Source organism: Callithrix jacchus, chromosome 2 (assembly GCF_049354715.1).
Source record: "Callithrix jacchus isolate 240 chromosome 2, calJac240_pri, whole genome shotgun sequence".
NCBI classification, from domain to species: domain Eukaryota; kingdom Metazoa; phylum Chordata; class Mammalia; order Primates; family Cebidae; genus Callithrix; species Callithrix jacchus.
The window spans coordinates 169,058,536-169,067,304 of record NC_133503.1 but is presented as its reverse complement, the minus strand read 5'-3'; the positions used below and the strand labels follow the sequence as shown (position 1 = coordinate 169,067,304).

The 8,769-nt window shown below is 40.4% G+C and overlaps 1 long non-coding RNA gene across 1 annotated transcript in view; it reads left to right on the top strand.

The window, feature by feature from the left end:
• Nucleotides 1-210: 210 nt before the first annotated feature.
• The window catches only part of LOC103791637 (uncharacterized), a 33,409-nt gene continuing 24,850 nt past the window's right edge, over nucleotides 211-8,769 (top strand). The window contains exon 1 of the long non-coding RNA XR_001910117.4: nucleotides 211-361. This is a non-coding gene — a long non-coding RNA (uncharacterized LOC103791637). The remainder of the gene's footprint in view (nucleotides 362-8,769) is intronic.

Sequence of the window (8,769 nt, the reverse complement as noted above, 5' to 3'; positions counted from 1 at the left end):
GTCAACTAAAAATAAAAGGAAAAATCAAACTGTACACTTAAGCACATCTGGTTATTTTGTGTCGATTATACCTCTATGAAAGTGTGGGGGTGTTTTTTTCTTTTCAATGTGAAGGTTTTTAAAGCTTGAATTTGAAGGACCATCCAGCTTTATTAAAATCTAGGGCCACTTGAAACCAGGGGATGTGTTCTGTCCTGCATATTTATGTGCAGTGTGCAGAGTTCGTCCTGAAGAGGAAAGGAGAGGTGGAGAGAAAGGGAGGGCACAGGCAGCAAGTTTAGCTGGAGCTACCAGAAGTGCTACCTACACAAAAAACTGCTTTCACTTGCCACCAATCCCCAGGCAATACACAGGATACAAAGTAAGTGAAATCCATTTTCTTTACTCTTGGCCTGACATAAATATTCACTGGCCTGAAGCAGAAGAACTTGTTCCAGCTAGCTTGCCAGTTACACCATCCTAGCCAGGCCACACGCTTAGCAAGCTGTATTCCAAGTCACTGTGTCCTGGCTAAGCCACCAAGGGCATTGCTTGGGACCTTGCTATAGGCTGCCCAGAGATTTGCATTTCTTAGCTGGGGGATTCCAGCAAAGAAATCAGTTCGGGTGCCTGAGTCTGACATGGAAATGTTATTTGATCCATGAAGCTAATGGAGATGTTGCAACTCCTTTGCAACTGATCTGATTTTACTTTAGAAGTGTTTTCCTCCAGCCTAGACTTGGCTCAGGTGGCTTAGAAATCAGGAGAACTGTATGTGGGTAAAAAGTGAGCAGGTCTAATGTTGACTAAAAGGAACCCAAGTTCTCTCTGTGCATAGGGATATTATAATTGCTCTGGGCGTCACGCCTCGCTCCGTCCCTCCATCCGCTGGTCAGTGTGGGGTTTCCTTCCACTGGGGTGGGGAACAGAGCTGCTGGGAATGCTCTCAGAAATGCCACCACGGTTGCCACTGGCAATCCTTTCTTGTGCAATGTCCTTTCTCAGGAAGATGAATACAGGCCGTACATAACCAAGCGTCAATCAAACACTCAGCAACCCCCGGTCTCATTAAGCAGAAACTAAAAGGACCCTGAGGAGAAATAAATTTGACTAAATCTGGAATTCAGGGGAGAACCCAGGGAAGGGAAGGAACGTGCTGCCACATGGGGGCCACTTTCAGGAAAAAGCCCTGAAGCCCAGCACATACATTTTCCTCCCTCCCAAATACCAAGGCCATTTTGAATTTCATCTCTTTGTCCATCTGTTGCATCAGCAAAATCCCTGATTTGAGAGCCATGGACAGAAAAAAATGCTGTAAATAAATGTCTGTGCAGGACAGAATCACACTTGCTTCTTTTCGAACAGATGTGTTTGCAGAGAAGGAACAATACACCAGGGTTTTACTAATCTATATCTGACTCTGATTAGTTGTGAAACCTCAAAACAAGAAGATTGGACTCTGGTTTTCAAGTTGTAAAGTTCTATAATTCATGATCTTAAAAAATGCACCTCTGATTGCTCTCTAGAACTCTGAACTGAGGAAATCAGTCAGAATCCAGCAAAGAATGGAAGTTGTCCATGAAGGACAGCCGTTCTACTTGGATTTATCTTTGCTGCATTTTATCTTTTTGTGTAAAATACTTGGCACATAATGACAAAAGAAACAATCTAAACTACAAGGAGCCCCAGTTGTAAGGGCAGCAATAATTTAATAGAAAAATTTCCTTCACCGTGTGCCAAAAAATCTGCTTTCTATATACAGTGATTGGGCTGTCTTTGAATTTTCAGACTCTTGGTAGAAAAAAAAATTCCAATTTTGAATGTTTCATGTTTCTTGGTACTTTGACCTACACAGATAATCTTAGAGTTTATTGTTATTGCTAGGACTAATCCAGTCTTAATTCCTCATAATAACATAGGCCAAATATCATACAGCAAAACGCCATTTATCCAGTGTCACGGGGGTTATATCAGTCAATGTCCTCAGTTGCACATGGCAGTAGCAACTCTAGATGTTTGAGTTGAAGAGGAATGGCTTTCTTTGAGAATATGCCTATGGGCCAGGGATTTTTCACCTGTGACCTGGTGGCCAGGGACATTTTTCAAATTATACCGCCAAACTTCTCCTACTGCTGCTCCCTAGGTAAACCAAGTTAGTAGAACATCAGTTAACCTTTTCCTGGTGCTGAGGGCTATTGCTTTGAATAAAACGTGTTGTGATATGAAGTATAGAGAGACTGGAACTGGAGCCATGAGCGGGGAGGCAGGAAGCATGTGTATGAGATACAAGCTTTCAGCTGTAGCTGCAGTGGCTCACACTCACCTTGCACTAGTGACCCACCTCGCACATATGTGGAGTCTCTGCATTCTTCCCCCAGCCTCTGTAGGATAGAGAAGTACAGGCTGAAATTTAAGTCTCCTGGGGCAACCCAGTGAATTTAGCACAGAGTAGAGTGGGCAGGTAAATGCTCTAGCCCCTCTCATCTTCAGGGAAACTGTCAGACAGGCATTCTGTACACTGCTCAAGAGGCCCTGGCAGAATCCAGCCCTGCTGTCCATAATAGCAGCTTTGATCAGGCATCCTTACACTGGCTTCTCCTCCTTCCTCGCCTCATTGTCACCAACCCTCACTCCTGCTTCCTAAGGACATCTCAGTAAAGAGGCATCCCGAAAGATTACTCAAGTCCTTGTCTCAGGCTCCACCTCAGGGAGAACCCTCACTGAGGCAGCCTGGCTCATGAACTGAATCTGTCAACTTGGAATTCCATCACAGAGCTTTTCCTGGATCAAGTACCGGGGGAGTGAACAAGAGATGAAAGAGAGAAGAAAGGGCAGGCTCGGCTCGGCTGTGCCAGAGTGCTTAGCTCAGCATGTAACAGGGACTCTGTAAATATGGAATGAAGGAACAAATGAATGAAAGAATTGAATATAGGAGGTTCATCTTCCACAGTGATAAACATAAAATAATACCTATGAATAATTACCCTGTATGTACCTTCGTATGTAAAATGTACAATCATTGTACAGCTTAGGTTTCAGAATCAGAGCTGGGTTGGAATACAAGCTCTTTGACTTGGATTAACTTGCAGCGTTGCTACTTAACCTCACTAAGCCTTAATTCCTTCATCAACAAAACACATGTAATAATAGTATTTACCTCGATGTTTACCAAAGATGCTTGGCACAGTGTCTTATTTAGCACTTACATAGCTAGCTATTTTTCTTAAGTCCCTTTTTGCAGATGAGAAAACTCAGGTCCTGCTATCAGAGGTTGAGTTGGAACCTCATCCTGATCAGTTCAGGGGTAAAACTTAAGTCATTTTAGCTGTTATTTGTCCCTGCTGCCCTGCCAGAATAGTGATCCAGAATTTGACCCATCGAACTGGGCAGAGTTTGTTCAGGTTGTAGGAATGATTCAACAGAAACTGAAAACAATGTCTTTTGTTTATAACAGTTTGTGGAAAATATCAAGTGCATAGGTAGGTTCTGTGGGCTGGATACTTGTATCCCCCTAAAATGCATATGTTGAAGAAGCCACTAACTCCCAATGTGATGGTATTTGGAGATGGGGCCTTTGGAAAGTAATTGAGCTCACGAGGGTAGTGGCTCATGGTGAGATTAGTGCCTTTATTAAAAGAGAAAGCGTCCGGGTGCAGTGGCTCAAGCCTGTAATCCCAGCACTTTGGGAGGCAGAGGCAGGAGGTCAAGAGATCAAGACCATCCTGGTCAACATGGTGAAACCCTGTCTCTACTAAAAATTACAAAAAATTAGCTGGGCATGGTGGCGCATGCTTGTAATCCCAGCTATGCGGGAGGCTGAGGCAGGAGAACTGCCTGAACCCAGGAGGCGGAGGTTGCGGTGAGCCGAGATCGCGCCATTGCACTCCAGCCTGGGTAACAAGAGCGAAACTCCGTCTCAAAAAAAAGAAAAAGAAAAAGAAAGCGACATGGAACCTTTCTTACTGAGGAAGGGAATATTCAAAATACTGAGCATTTACCTGAAAGCAAGTGTGTTACTAAAGAAACCTAGAAACCCGTAGTCCCCCCATATCCACAGTTTTGCTTTGCAGTGTTTCAGTTACCTACAATCAACCGTGGTGTGAAAATAGGTGAGTACAGTAAATGTGTACATAGCACATGTTCTTTATCCCTTCAGCCATTGATAAACACTTAGGTTGATTCCATATCTTGGCTGTTGTGGATGGTGCTGTGATAGTACAGATCACTCTTTGACATACTAATTTCATTTCCTTTTGATATATGCTCCATCGTGGGATTGCTGAACCATATGGCAGTTCTATTATTAATATTTTGAGGAACCTTTATACTGTTTTCCATAATGGTTGTACCAATTTACATTCCCACCAATGTATAAGGGCTCCCTTTTCTCCACATTGTTGCCAACACTTACCTTTTGTCTTTTTGATAATGGCCATTCTCACTGGGGTGAGGTGATATCTCCTTGTGGTTTTGATTTACATTTCCCTGATGATTAATAATGTTGAGCATTTAAAAAACATGCCTGTTGGCCATTTGTAAGTCTTCTTTTGAGAAATGTCTTATCAGATCTTTTGTCCATTTTTAAATCAGGTTGTTGTTGTTGAATTCAGTTCCTTATAATTTCCTCATAAGCCCTTCTCAGATATATAGTTTGCAAATATGTTTTTCTATTTAAAGAAGGTAATTTTAAAAGAATCTTAATCATGACAATACTCACAAAAGGCAATTAAAAAAAGAAAACAAAAGAATTTTAATCATGAGTCATTATGAATAGAATAGCACTCAAAGAAGGCAAAATAAATAAATAAGTGTGGCGCATCATGAAGAAAATAAGAGCACCTGTTTTGCTGTTTGACAAGTCAAATAATAAAAGTAAATACATTAAAATAAAGGTCTGAATAAAATAGGAAAGTTGAATAGCTATAGCTATAGTTACAGCCAAATTTTATTCCCTACAAGAAATGCATTATCCTCCCTGGAGCCCATTAAACATCTATAAAGATTGATCATGTATAGTAACCATAATAATTATCAATAAATTCCAATTGTAGATACTTTAGAGGTAACATTCCATTATTGGAACAAAACAAAATAAAAAATATGGCTAGTTTCCCAATTTATTCTATTAAGCCAGCATAATTTTATGGTAATCCTTGAGGAATGTATGACATGAATTCACTTAAAACATAGATGGAAATTTTTAAATACAGTGTCAGAAAAGTTGAATTTCGGAGCATACTGAAAGAAAGATGCACTGCGAACAATTGGCTTTATCTTAGGAACATAAAGCAGATTTACTTCTAATCTTTTGTTATGCCATCTATAAATCAAAATAGAAAACTTCATGATCCTGCTAATAGAAGCTAAAAATGCATTTGATAATATTCTACAACCATTCCTGATAATAATTTGGTAAATCAGAAGTAAAGAAAGCCTGCTTTAACATAGCAAACAATTACAAAAAGAAATAATTATTTAATCCTCACCAACACGCTAATGGTGGACAATATTATTGTTTCTAATTTACAAATGATAAGCAAGCCTAGAGAGGTTACAACACATTCCACTAGTAAATAGATAGGAAATCAAGCCAACATAATACTTGCATCAGTAAGAGTTCCACAGAAAAACAGAACCAATAGGAGATATATATTAAGAGATTTATTGCAACAAATCCAGGCGTGGTGGCTCATGCTTGTAATCCCAACACTTTGGGAGGCAAGGAGGACCGATCACCTGAGGTCAGGTGTTTGAGACCAGCCTGGCCAACACGGTAAAACCCCATCTGTACACAAAATACAAAAATTGGCCAGGCATGTTGACCCACACATGTAATCCCAGCTACTTGTTGGTGAGGCACGAGAATTGCTTGAATCTGGGAGGCAGAGGTTGCAGTGAGCTGAGATCTTATCATTGCACTCCAGCCTGGGAGACAGAGCAAGACCCCATCTCAAAAAATAAAAATTAAAAAAGATTTATTGCAACAGATTGATTTATGTAGTTCTGGGAACTGGTTACAAGTGCAAAATCTGTAGGTAGTCATCAGGAAAGGAAGGTACAGAAAGGAAGCTGCAGTCCATGGATGGAAATGTTTCTTCAGGGAAACCTCAGTTTTGTTCTTAGGGCCTTTCAACTGATTCCGTCAGACCTACCTATAGTATGAGGTATATCTCCCTTACTTAGTCAAGTAAGACTTAGTTTTTATAAAAAGTTTTTATTTGGCCAGGCGCAGTGGCTCATGCCTGTAATCCCAGCACTTTGGGAGGCTGAGGTAGGTGCATCACGAGGTCAGGAGTTCAAGACCAGCCTGGCCAAGATGGTGAAACCCCATCTCTGCTAAAAATACAAAAATTAGCCAGGTGTGGTGATGGGTGCCCGTAATCCCAGCTGTTCAGAAGGCTGAGGCAGAGAGTTGCTTGAACCCAGAAGGCGGAGGTTGCAGTGAGCCTCAATTGTGCCACTGCACTGCAGCAGGAGTGCAGAGCAAGACTCCATCTCAAAAAAAAGTGGGGGTTTATTTTAGATTCAAAGTGACACGTGCAGGTTTGTTATACAGATAAAAAGTGTGTCGCGGGGGTTTGGTGTACAGATTATTTCATCATTCAGGTAATACACATAATACCCAATAGATAGTTTTTCAATCCTTGTCCTCCTCTCATCCTCCACCCTCAAGAAGACCCCAGTGTCTATTGTTCTCTTCTTTGTGTCCATGTGTGCTCAATGTTTAGCTCTCACTTATAAGTAAGAAAATGCAGTATTTAGTTTTCTGTTCCTGCCTCAGTTTGCTTAGGATAATGGCTTCTAGCTTCATCCATATTGCTGCAAAGGACATGATTTTGTTCTTTTTATGGCTGTGTACTACTCCATGGCATATACATATCACATTTTCTTTATCCATTCTACCATTGATGGGCATTAAGGTTGATTTTGATTCCATGTCTTTGCTATTGTGAATAGTGCTGGGATGAGCACATGCATGCATGTGTCTTTTTGGTAGAACAATTTCTATTCCTGTGGGTATGTACCCAATAATGGCATTGCTAGGTCAAATGGTATTTCTGTTTTAAGTTCTTTGAGAAATTGCCAAACTGCATTCCACAGTGGCTAAACTAGTTTACATTCCCACCAACAGTGTATAAACATTCTCTTTTCTCTGCAGCCTCACCAGCATGTTATTTTTTGACTTTTTAATAATAGCCTTTCTGACTGGTGTGAGATTGTATCTCATTTTGGTTTTGATTTGCATTTCTCTAATAATTAGTGATGTTGAGCATTTTTTCATATGCTTGTTTGCTGTGTATATGTCTTCTTTTGAGAAATGTCTGTTTATGTCCTTTGCCCACTTTTTTTTTTTTTTTTGAGATGGAGTTTCACTCTTGTTACCCAGGCTGGAGTGCAATGGCGTGATCTCGGCTCACCGCAACCTCCACCTCCTGGGTTCAGGCAATTCTCCTGCCTCAGCCTCCGGCGTAGCTGGGAATACAGGCATGCGCCACCATGCCCAGCTAATTTTTTTGTATCTTTAGTAGAGACGGGGTTTCACCATTTTGACCAGGATGGTCTCGATCTCATGACCTCGTGATCCACCCGCCTCTGCCTCCCAAAGTGCTGGGATTACAGGCTTGAGCCACCGTGCCTGGCCCTTTGCCCACTTTTTAATGGGGTTGTTTGTTTTTTGCCTGTCAAGTTGCTTATATATTCTGGATATTAGACCTTTGTCGGATGCATAGTTTAAAAATATTTTCTCCCATTTTATAGGTTGTCTGTTTACTCTGAGGATAGTTTCTTTTGCTGTGTAGAATCTCTTAGTTTAATTATGTCCCATGTGTCAATTTTTGTTTTTGTTGCAATTGCTTTTAGTGCCTTCTTCATGAAATCTTTGCCAGGACCTATGTCTAGAATGGTATTTCCTAGGTTTTCTTCTTTATTTCTGGGCTCTCTCTGCTGTTCCATTGGTCTATGTGCCTGTTTTTGTGCCAGTACCATGCTGTTTTGGTTACTATAGCCTTACTATACTTTGAATTTGGGTAGTGTGATGCTTCCAGCTTTGTTCCATTTGCTTAGGATTGCTTTGGCTATTCAGGCTCTTTTTGGGTTCTATATGAATTTTAGAATAGTTTTTCTAATTCTGTGAAAAAGTGTCATTGGAAGTTTGCTAGGAATAGTATTGAAACTGTAGATTGCTTTGGGCAGTATGACCATTTTAACTATTGATTCTTCTTGTCTGTGAGAATGGAATGTTTTCCTATTTGTTTGTATTGTCTCTGATTTTTTTCAGCAGCATATTGTAATTCTCATTGTTGAGTTAGTTCACCTTCCAAGTAAGACTTTAATCCTACTTTAATCACATCTATAGAATCTTATTCTAAATATATTATATATACACCCAACATTGGACCACCCAGGTTCATAAAACAACTACTCCTAGACCTACAAAAAGACTTAGACTGCCACACAATAATAGCAGGGGGACTTCAAAACCCCACTGAAGAATTAGGCAGATCGTCAATGGAGAAAACTAACAAAGTAACTCTGGACTTAAATTCAACACTTGAACAACTGGACCTAATAGACCTAATAGACATCTACAGAACACTCCACCCATAAATTGTAGAATATGCTTTCTTCTCATCAGTACATAGAACAGACTTTAAGATTGACCACATGCTAGACCATAAAGTTAGTCTCAATAAATTTAAAAATACTGAAATCATACCAATCATACCCTGAGTCCAACAGAAATCAATACCAAGATACCCCAAAACCACACAATTACGTGGAAATTAAACA